General features: G+C 35.5%; 1 pseudogene; it reads left to right on the top strand.

Moving 5' to 3' along the window:
* The first annotated feature begins 830 nt into the window (after positions 1 to 830).
* The window catches only part of LOC106734309 (60S ribosomal protein L21 pseudogene), a 13,797-nt pseudogene continuing 3,955 nt past the window's right edge, over positions 831 to 10,672 (top strand).

Consider the following 10,672-nt stretch of genomic DNA (forward strand, 5'->3'; position numbering starts at 1 on the left):
CAGTTGTATGGTGACATGTACAGACACACACATCCTAACTTACATTTTTCAGATGCTTGTTTATTGATTTTTCTTTTTTATAATTCACTGTCTAAAAGGAAGTTAGTAAAATCTTCAAAGGGAAACTTGGAATAAACAGCTTTATGGTATGGCATACTAGTTACATATATAAATAAACTTGGGTCAGCTGTGATGGCACAGAGACTATAGCGCAAAGCTCTGGGGCACTAGACACACAGAGGAAGTTCCTGGGTTTGTGTCCCAAGGTCTCCCTGTACATGCAGGATGGAAGTGCATGCACATAAGAACTGGCTGAGGCTGGATGGATGGTGATGTGAAGATCCTGTGGGGGGCATTCGTCTCTCTTCCCTCTCTCTCTCTCTCTCTGTCTTTATTGTAGAAGCACTAAAATAAAATAAAAAATAAACTTTTGAACCAGTTGGCCAGTGACACAGTAATTGAAGCAGCAGGCTTCCATGGCCAAATGCACAGTTTGAGTCCTGGACCTGGCACCTTGAGAAACACAAAGTGTGTGCGTGTGTATGTGTGTGTGTACACACAGGTTCCCAGACCCCAAGAGGATAATGGAGAAGGTATTGAGGCATAAATATTCACTGAGGGGATGGAGGCTTTCACTCTCTCTCCCCTCTGTTTCTTTCTCTCTTTCCAGCAAGTCCACACACCCTATAGCAGAACAAAGCAAAAGAGTTTATTTATGACTTTTGGATATTGACCCTTCATATTATGTACTTAGAAAAGAATGGCAAACTTAGCTAGGGCACAGAGACTTCAGAATACTTTGCTTAGCTTTTGGCCAGAACCGTCATTTTCCAGTAATTAACCAAAATGATGAACACAAAGGGAACGAGGAGAGGCACCCGATATATATTCTCTAGGCCTGTTAGAAAACATGAAGTTGTTCCTTTGGCATCATTTATGCGAATCTACAAGAAAGGTGATATGGGTGATATTGTAGACATTAAGGGAATGGGTACTGTTCTAAAAGGAATGCCCCACAAATGTTACCATGGCAAAACTGGAAGAGTCTACAATGTTACCCAGCATGCTGTTGGCATTGTTGTGAACAAACAAGTTAAGGGCAAGATTCTTGCTAAGAGAATTAATGTTCACATTGCGCATACTAAGCATTCTAAGAGCAGAGATAGCTTGCTAAAATGTGTGAAGGAATATGACCAGAAAAATAAAGAAGCCAAAGAGAAAGGTACCTGGGTTCCTCTAAAGTGCCATCCTGCTCCACCCAGGGAAGCACACTTTGTGAGAACCAATGGAAAGGAGCCTGAGCTTCTGAAATTTATTCCCTATGAATTCACATTGAGCATACTAAGCATTCTAAGAGCAGAGATAGCTTGCTAAAATGTGTGAAGGAATATGACCAGAAAAATAAAGAAGCCAAAGAGAAAGGTACCTGGGTTCCTCTAAAGTGCCATCCTGCTCCACCCAGGGAAGCACACTTTGTGAGAACCAATGGAAAGGAGCCTGAGCTTCTGAAATTTATTCCCTATGAATTCGTGGCATGATGAGTGTTAAAAATAAACTAATCTGTGGTCAATTAAAAATAAAAAAGAATACTTGACTTAATGGGTGAGGCTAAGATAGAAGGATCACAAGGTTACAAACAGCATGGGCCTTTATGAAAACTGAGTGTGGTGAAACATGCCTATAGGCACAGTTGTTCAAGATGATGATGTAGACTGAGACATAGTGAGACTAAGAAAAAAATAAAAAGAAAAAAGGGACAAATGAAAAAGAAAGTAAGAAAGGGAAAGAAAATTAGGAGCAGAGTGCTATCTGCTTCTCATGAAAATAGTAGTATGTGGTGTAATTGAGGCTATTAAATACCATATAAATTCATTTGTCAAGGACAGTTCATACACATTTGATAATAAAAAAATAATAAAATAATAAAACCCCCCAAAAAACAGATAACCTGATGCATAAATTTTTAGTTTTTTATTCCGCAAATTTTGACTTAGCTGTTCCTGATGCCTGGCACATAGTATTGTAGTTTTGAGGTAAGTAATAAACAACAAGAAAAGCATGGTCCTGAGACCAAGGAGATAGAGTGTGCACCGTGTCATACTGTGCGTTAAGGGAGAGCAACTAGGGGAACAGGAGTGTAGCCTGTGAAAGGAAGGAGCACAGTGAACTCCCAATAGTAGTCAGAAGCAATGAAACAGATGAAAGTGTGAAGCATTTAAAGATCTGAAGAACACTTAGCATGATTCCATTTTGTAGTCAGATAGTGATTAGAGGTAAATTGGGAAGATAAAAAGGGTAGAGAAAACCTTACAAACCATAGCTAAAATCTATAGCTTTTGCCTTAAACACAGTGGGGAGTCATTGAAAGGCCTTGACATGGTTATATTTGCATTTGAAAAGATCATTCTGATCTCCCTGTGAAGTGTGGATTAGAGGGAACTAAGGCTAGAGACAGTGGGATTATTTAGAAAGTTGTTGAGTTAATCTGGGGAATTAAACAAGTATCCTATGTGTTTAGACAATGTATATGAGAGTGAATAAATGAAGCCTTGCAGTTTATTGATATGGGTCATGATGAAAAGATCTGGTGTGAATGATGGTGATAAAAACATGGAACGTTTGAAAGAGGAAACACTCCTGACGGGGAAATCGTATCTATAGTTATGTGATAACTCATGGAGTTTGTAAAACATGCAACTGGACTTGGCAAAAAAAAAAATTGCTGTATTTGTGGTTTTAAACATTAGCACTGATAATTACTTTTTTCATTTGAATTCACCAGGATATAGGTGATTATTGAAACCAATTTGGTTTCAAAATTGATCGATTATTGATTAACCCCACTTAGGAAATGTAAGATGAAAATAAACCTTGGAAAGAACTCTGATAATCTATACTTAACACATTAAGGATGTTAATCCCATAAAAAAATTGAAAGAAGAAGAAACCAAAAAAAGTGAATTAGTTATGCTAGTGATAAAGTTTATATGCTAGTGATAAAGTTTAAAGGAAAAACAGAAGAGTATTAGCTGTTATCACAATCAAAAATAACTAGTACTGAGGAAGAGTATTAAATGTTATCACAATCAAAAATAACTAGTACTGAGAAAAAGATTCCTTGGGGTCATAATCCAGAATCCACGATAACTTCTGAGCAATTTGAGTTAGGTGCTATATATCACTTTCCACCAGTGTAAAGAGCAGTGAAGACGTGTAGAGGGCAAATACAGCCTATCCTTTCACTATGACTGCGAAGAAGAGAACGTAGTCCATGCAGTAGTTGGGAATAGTAGAATGTCCAGAGACATCTTTTATGGAGAGAGCCATAGTGTATTTAATTAACTACAGAAAGGATTTTCCAGAGAGGGAAAGATGAATACAATATAGGAGAGACAGAGTCCAAGAAGGGTTAGTAGATGAGACACAAAGCACAAGTGTAGGGGGTTGCTTTGAACAGATCTAAGAATGTCACTCCTGTTATAATCGAAAGGAAAGAGAAAATAATAAATAGAAGTGCAGATTAATTTGCCAATTAAAGATAAAGGAGATTTCCATCCAATAATGTTGTTATTCTATAACATTAAAGAAACGATAGTCTCATGACATGTGTTTGTATCTAGTTTTTAGCCTGATTCTTCTTTTTGAAATTTAAATTTAATTTATTAGACACTAGTTTATAGTTCCTTTTTTCTCCCTCTTTATTTAGCTTTTTTTTTTTTTTTTCCTTTACAGAGATCTTTGCTATAGGGCATGCATGCTCACCTGAGAGACAGAGAGAAAGCGTAAATCACCTTGGGGGGATGGCCACAATGAAATCCTTTCTTCTCTATTCTCCTCACTGGATCTTGGGCATGCATGCACACATTCCTGGAGTGTGTTTCAAGTTTCCTGGTCTGGGACTCAAACCATGGTCTGCCATGTGGGAGTTCAGCCACATAATCATCATGCAAACTTCTGGTCCCACCATTTAGCGCTCAACTCTAGATACCTGAAAAGGCATGGAAAATTCAAAAACCACTCGGTCACGAGATAGGCAGGTAAATCTAGCCTCGTGCCCTCTGAGGCAATGACTGCCTTGCTATAAGCAAAAGCTTATATAAGCAAAAGTTCTGTGTCTCCTTTTCCATATCAGAAAATCTGGAGGCAGGAAGGAATATTCTATACATGTTTTTATTAGCCCAACAAAGCTTTTGGCCCAAGTTCATTTTTAATATTAGAAATCCAATCGGTCATTGTTGTCAACTCGAATATAAAAAAGTCTCATGTTATGGCCATAATATACATGGTTTGTAGTCCTGACTACCCCTTTATTTCGATGTGAGAAATTCCAGTTCATAGGAGTTACTACCTGTTGTCTGTTTTAGCAAAGCACATGCAATATTAAATAAAATTTAGAAGAAGAAAAGCTTTTCTTAAAGTTTAATATGTTGTTGAAAAACACAAAAATAATTACAATGAACACAAGGATCATGTCAATTCTCTTGTTATGTAATTTTGAGACCATGACAAAGTTCACGTGCAGAGAGGAGCTCAAGCTCTCTCACTGAAGTCAAAACATCAGACATGGAAAATATTTTTTTCTTGCACATTAAGTGATTCATACAGGTATTAAGATATATGAGGGGACTTCAAAAAGTTCATCAATAAATGGAATAAAAGTACAAATTTATCTTGGTACAAAACAATTTTGAAATTCAATTCATGCATAGTTTTCTCATACACATTTTCCATGGAATCTTCACATTTCCTTTCTGCATTTGAAAGGAAAAAATGATCAAGATTTACACATTATGGTGCAAAATCAATTTCTTATTCCAATTCACTGTTAATAGAAAAATAATTCATTTATTTAATATCTTAAAGTGTGAGAGATGCAGCATGCACTTGAAAAAAAATAAAATAGGGTGTAAAAATATGGCTTTTTTCTCCTTTGATTTCTTCTATGTCAAAATTCCAGAAAGCTAAACATTGATTCTTTCACTTCAAAATATGTTTTCAAATAGTGTTCTACTACAGGAAATTTCTTGGCTTGTCATTAAGTGTAAGCCCCAGATTTGTAAGAGCTTTATAACAATTGAATGATCCTCTTGATAATGAGATTCCCACTTTATATTTCTATACAAATAATTCTGGGGATCAGCTCTACATATACTCATTTATTTTTTCCAGAGACTGTTTTTGAAGACAAAAATTACAAGTAAATGAGCTGAGAAAAATAAAGTCTAATTTTTCATTGACTTATGAATTTGTGCCTGTTTTACAAGATTTGAGATGGCCTACTCTTTTATCTTTTTTTATACGTATTTTTAAAATGTTTTTAAAAGGTTTTTACCATAGGTCATATGTACTTGTCAGGGGGAGAGAGAGACAGTGAGAGGGAGTGAGAAATCACCTCTCGGAGAAATGGCCACACTGCAATCCTATCTTGTCCATTCTCCTCCTGGGAACTTGGGCATGTATGTACATGTGCCCGGCATGATTTTCAAACCACCAGATCTGGGACTAACACTTCGGTGGGCCAGGTGGGAGTTCAGTGACATAACTGCTACACATCTGCTGACCCCAGTTACTTCTTTATTACTGTGTAACCATGTCTTCTCCAGTACTTTAACCATAATGCAATTAGAGGGGGAAACAGATTAACTTGAAATGAAATAGAGAAGAAATATCAAGAGGCTAACCATGCCAGTCCTGGCTCCTACCTGCTCGCACCTGCACAGGGAGTTATCAGCAGGTTCATTGTCTGAGCAGATGTTAGCTTCCCCCAACTCGAAGCAACTGCACTTCCAGCTGTCTTAAATAATTTCCTTGGAATTGCTCCATTTCACTTGTTTTGGGAAGAAAGAAAAGTATTATTCTTTCCAAAAGGCTGAAAAAGAGGAGGAAAAAAAATCTAGCTGTTCCTCTCCCCATCTCCCAAATCTTCCTTGTTACATGAAAATGTTTGACCCTGAGAATTTGTTCTCACTCTTCTCCTTGTGTAGACTTATGTAGGCTTTAGGTCTGTGTTGACCTGGGAGGAAGGGGTGCTTTGGAGCTATGATTTGGCCTTGCAAAGCTGTTTCACTGATTCTTTATAATTTTTCTGTTTCTTCAATTCCAAAATATGACCAGAAATTCCTAGATGACAAGATGAGTCCTCAGTATCATATCTTATATAAAAAGCACAAATTCACAAATATTAAATATTACTAATTTCATGATAAAGTTAAGAAACATAAATATTTGATATTGTATTATCTGTAGTCATAGATTCTTAGAACATTTAATGGGTTTGAATACAAAGTATTACGTTTTTTTTTTGTTTGTTTGTTTGTTTTTGAGAGGTTTTTGCTATAGGGTGCATGCACTTGCCAGACAGAGAGAGAGAGACAGAGAGACAGAAAGCGAAAAATCACCCCTCAGGGGAGATGGTCATGCCGCAATCTCTTCTCCTCCATTCTCTTCTTGGGATCTTGGGCACACATGCACACGCGCCCGGCGTGAGTTTAAGCCACCGGGCCCAGGACTTGAATCGCGGTCGACTACGTGGGAGTCGAGCGACACAACCATTACGCTAACTGCTGGTCCCTAGAAAGTATTACCTTAATCAATGAGAAGATATAGAAACATTTTATATTTTAATATATTTACAATTATATTACCAAAAAATAATAACCAAATGATACTCAGCAGATATTTGTTAAACTCTGTGATATGGACTAAATGTTCATAACCCTTCAAAACTCATGTTAGCATCTTAAGTTATGTTATTAGGGGATGGAGTCTCGGGGAGATCGTTTAGATCATTAGGGCTGAGCCATCATGAGAGAGGAAAAGAAAAAAAAAATGCAACGAGAAGATAGCAGTCCATAACTAAGAGCCCTTTGACAGACCCTCACCTTGTTGAAATCCTAATCTCTGACTTTCGGTCTTCACAACTGTAAGAAATACATTTCTATTATTTATAAGGTATCTAGGCTATGATACTTTGTTATAGCAGCCAGAAGTAAGACATTAGGAGCAATTTTCTTCTTGTCTCCATTCTTTGTCTATAGTATACATGTGCATGTTCTTGTTCCCAATTGAATTTAAAACACTGCTTTTTATGTACTTGTGCCATTTCTTCTCAATTGGTAAAGTGTGCTGAGATATACTGTATTTTGTTTAACTGCATAAATAAAAAGCACTTTCAGTCTTCTAATAGATAATATTTTAAAGCATTTAATTAGAAAGCTCTATCTTAAATAAAATTTTAAGTATTTAGGACCAGCAGATGGTGAAATAGTTACATTGCTGGACTTCCATGTGGTCAACCATATTCCCGGACCTGGTGGCTTGAAACGCATGCTGGGTGCATCTGCGTGTAAGCCCCAAATCCCAGGATGAGAATGGAAGATAAGTCATTGCGGCATGGCCATTCCCTCTGCAGGGTGATTTCTTGCTCTCTTATCTCTCTGTTTCTGTCTCTCTGCAAGTGCATGTGCCCTATAGCAAAAATCCCTCTAAAATTGTTTTAACACTTGATACTAAGCTATATAATCAGGTTAAATAAGTCCATTTTCATACCAAAAAAAATGTTAGGTAAATATATAAACAATGATTTTCACATTTCTAAATTAGTAACAGGAAAATGGAAGTGAGACAATATGATATGAATCTAAATACATAAATGCATCCTTACAATTTCTTAAATAATTTTTAAAGAATTATTTTATTTAACTTTATTTATTTATTTATTTAAATTTGACCAGAGAGAGACGGAGTGAGAGAAATACGAGAGAGATGGAAAGTGAGAAAGCAAGCTGCACTGTACATCATTATAACATACAAAATGAGATTTTCCATCCAGAGTACACTGTATATTGTCTCAATCAAGCACATCAACATACATGTTATTGTCAACAAATAATTTTCTATTTCTTGCTTCTAATTCTGACACTAAAACTAAGTACCAACAGATATGCTCTTGTTATTGTTCTTAACGTTGTATATCTATTTACTTTGAAAGGGGATTTCTTAGCAGTTGGTAATATACTACTCATGAGGAATGCTCTGGATAGGTTGCCTTGGGAAGTACTTAGTTTTATTAAATACTATGTCAGTGTCATATATCTCTTATAAGAAACTTGATTTCTCTGGGAAATGTGTTCATCTGGGTGACTTTAGATAAATCAGTTTGGAAAATGGTCAGGAGGCACTCCAGCTCTTTTTCATTGTGTTTATTCAAAGTAATATGGGCGCTCTTACAATCCCACTGAAAACTCAAGAAGAATAAGAGACTTGCAAAGATACTGAAAATACATTCTCAAAACACTGGAAACCAATACAATGTTCAGCAAAATATAAAATAATAAATGAATTTTAAAAATAAAGTGATCTATAATAAAATGGAGGTAACTAGATCTAAAAACGCAGGTTTTAGCAAAAAGAGTTTAAATACTCCAAAAAATATTAATCCAGCATTCATCTTCAACTACATATTCCCCATAAAAGAGACAAATTAGCAAGCAAATCTACCTGCAGATAGAAGTAAATGAACAGGAGATTTTATGAACACTTAACAGAGCTCTTGAAATTCACCTTAAATGCAACTGTAGAAAACATCTATTGAATTAGATGAGACCATTACCAGGTTAAAAAAAAATTATGACTAATAGTAAAATGAATACCAAATTTACAATAGCAAATAGAATATTGAGATCATTATCGACATGTAAATACTTGACAGGCAGCCTTGTCAAAGACAGTCATTGGAATAGAAGATAGAGAGGAACCAATCATAGTAATATTAAAGTAATTATCTAGGATTACTGATCTACAGATAATAGGTATTCGTAAGCAGAGAAAAGAAATTTCACAGTAGTTAAAATCAGCACCCAAACTGGAAAAAAAGAGAATGAAATGGAATCAAACTTCACTGAATAAAGTACAAAATTCAGATATAAAGTGCTTACATTTGTACTTAAAACCTACTTCCACTAAGAATTATTTCTTCAAATAAGCAATTAATGATTTTGGAAGATAATAGGTTTCAGTCTTCTAAAATATAGCAGGTATCCTTTTTCAAACACTCATAAAAATCACAGGAACTGATTGAAAAATGAATTCTCCCATTTGGTAAGTAGCTCTATTTAAAAATTTTTTAAAAATTAATTATAAAACAATTTTTTAGAGGGACAGAGATTTTTGATATATGGCATGTGAGCTCACCAGAGAGACAGAAAGAGACAGAGAGACAGAAAGCAAGAAAACAACCCCACTGGTCCTCCCCTTAAGTTTTTTTTGAAAGAACTGATTTTATTATACATCTCATCATTCCTGTCTTAACTCCCATTTTTAAAAAGCAGAGTTCTATAGGACACAAATTACTTTACTTTTCTTTACATTCTATATTTGCAATAAAACAAGTTAATAGTCATGCACAAAACATTGGTTTAATAACTAAATAAAATATTTAATGAATGGTGAGGCATTCCATGGAGGAACTGACTGTATGAATGAAAGATAAAGTGAGAGCCCCTTTTCTTCCCACCGAAGAACAAAATACAGATATTAACATAAAAGACTAAAGTATACCTCATTATTAAATGTTATCAATTATACATGATTTAACAAAGTAGTGATTTTTTTTTTAACTTTTAAATTTTTGAGATGCCTAGGGGGTAAAGAGATTTTAACTAAAAAGAGATCTCTTAGAGAATTAACATAGCTCTTGCAACTTGTTTCTATTTTTTAAAAATTAATTGACAAAAGCACTGATTCAAGAAACATGTAATAAGTTGTGAAAGACAAGATGCACTGTACATTTAAACAGATGATTTTTATTCAGGCTATTGCAATAGAGATAATGGTCATTAATAAAAAATATCTCAAAGGGGGAAAAAAAAGAATCCTGAGGTTTTAGAGAGACAGGCAAACAAGGCAGCCATCTGCGCTGTTTAATTTTATGTGTCCATTTGGTACCCAGCTGTTTGCTCAAACACAAGTCCAAATGCCATTTCAAAGATATTTTTAAAATGTATTCAACATTTAAACCAGGAGACTTTCAGTAAAGCATACTATGTTTTATGATGTGAATGAGTCTCGTCCTTCAATTTATTGGATCAGGTTCATCCACATTATATTAATAAAAGGTACTTGTTCAGGATACCTCAGGATCCTGAGGAAGGAGAAATTCTACATCAAGATTGACTTCTAGGGACCGCTAAGTGGCATGGTGCTTGAGGTGCTAGACTCCCCAGACTTGGGAGTTTGCTTTCTTATTTTTCCTCCCTCCCCTTCTCTCTCTCTCTCTCTCCCTCTCTGTCTCACAAGCACACGTGCCCTCTAGCAAATTAAAGTAATAAAATAAAATAAATTATTTTAAAATTAAAAAAAAATAATTTAACTTTATTTATTTATTTTAATTTAACCAGATAGAGACAGAGCAAGAGCAAGAGAGAGAGGGAAGAAAAGTGAGAAAGCCAGCCTCTAGGTCTGGGACTTGAATCATGGTTGGCCATGTGGGAGTCCAGCACTCTTACAACCAAGTCACCTACCAGCCCCAAAATAAATATTTCTTAAAACAAAACAAACAAACAAAAAGACTGGAAACCAGAAGGTGGCATGTGGTTGGATTCATAGACTTCCAGATGGACTACCATGGTTTGAGTCCTGGACCTGGTGGCTTGCTTTCTCACTTTCTCTCTCT

This window comes from Tupaia chinensis, unplaced genomic scaffold (assembly GCF_000334495.1).
Source record: "Tupaia chinensis unplaced genomic scaffold, TupChi_1.0 Scaffold000093_1, whole genome shotgun sequence".
In the NCBI taxonomy this organism is placed as follows: Eukaryota; Metazoa; Chordata; class Mammalia; order Scandentia; family Tupaiidae; genus Tupaia; species Tupaia belangeri.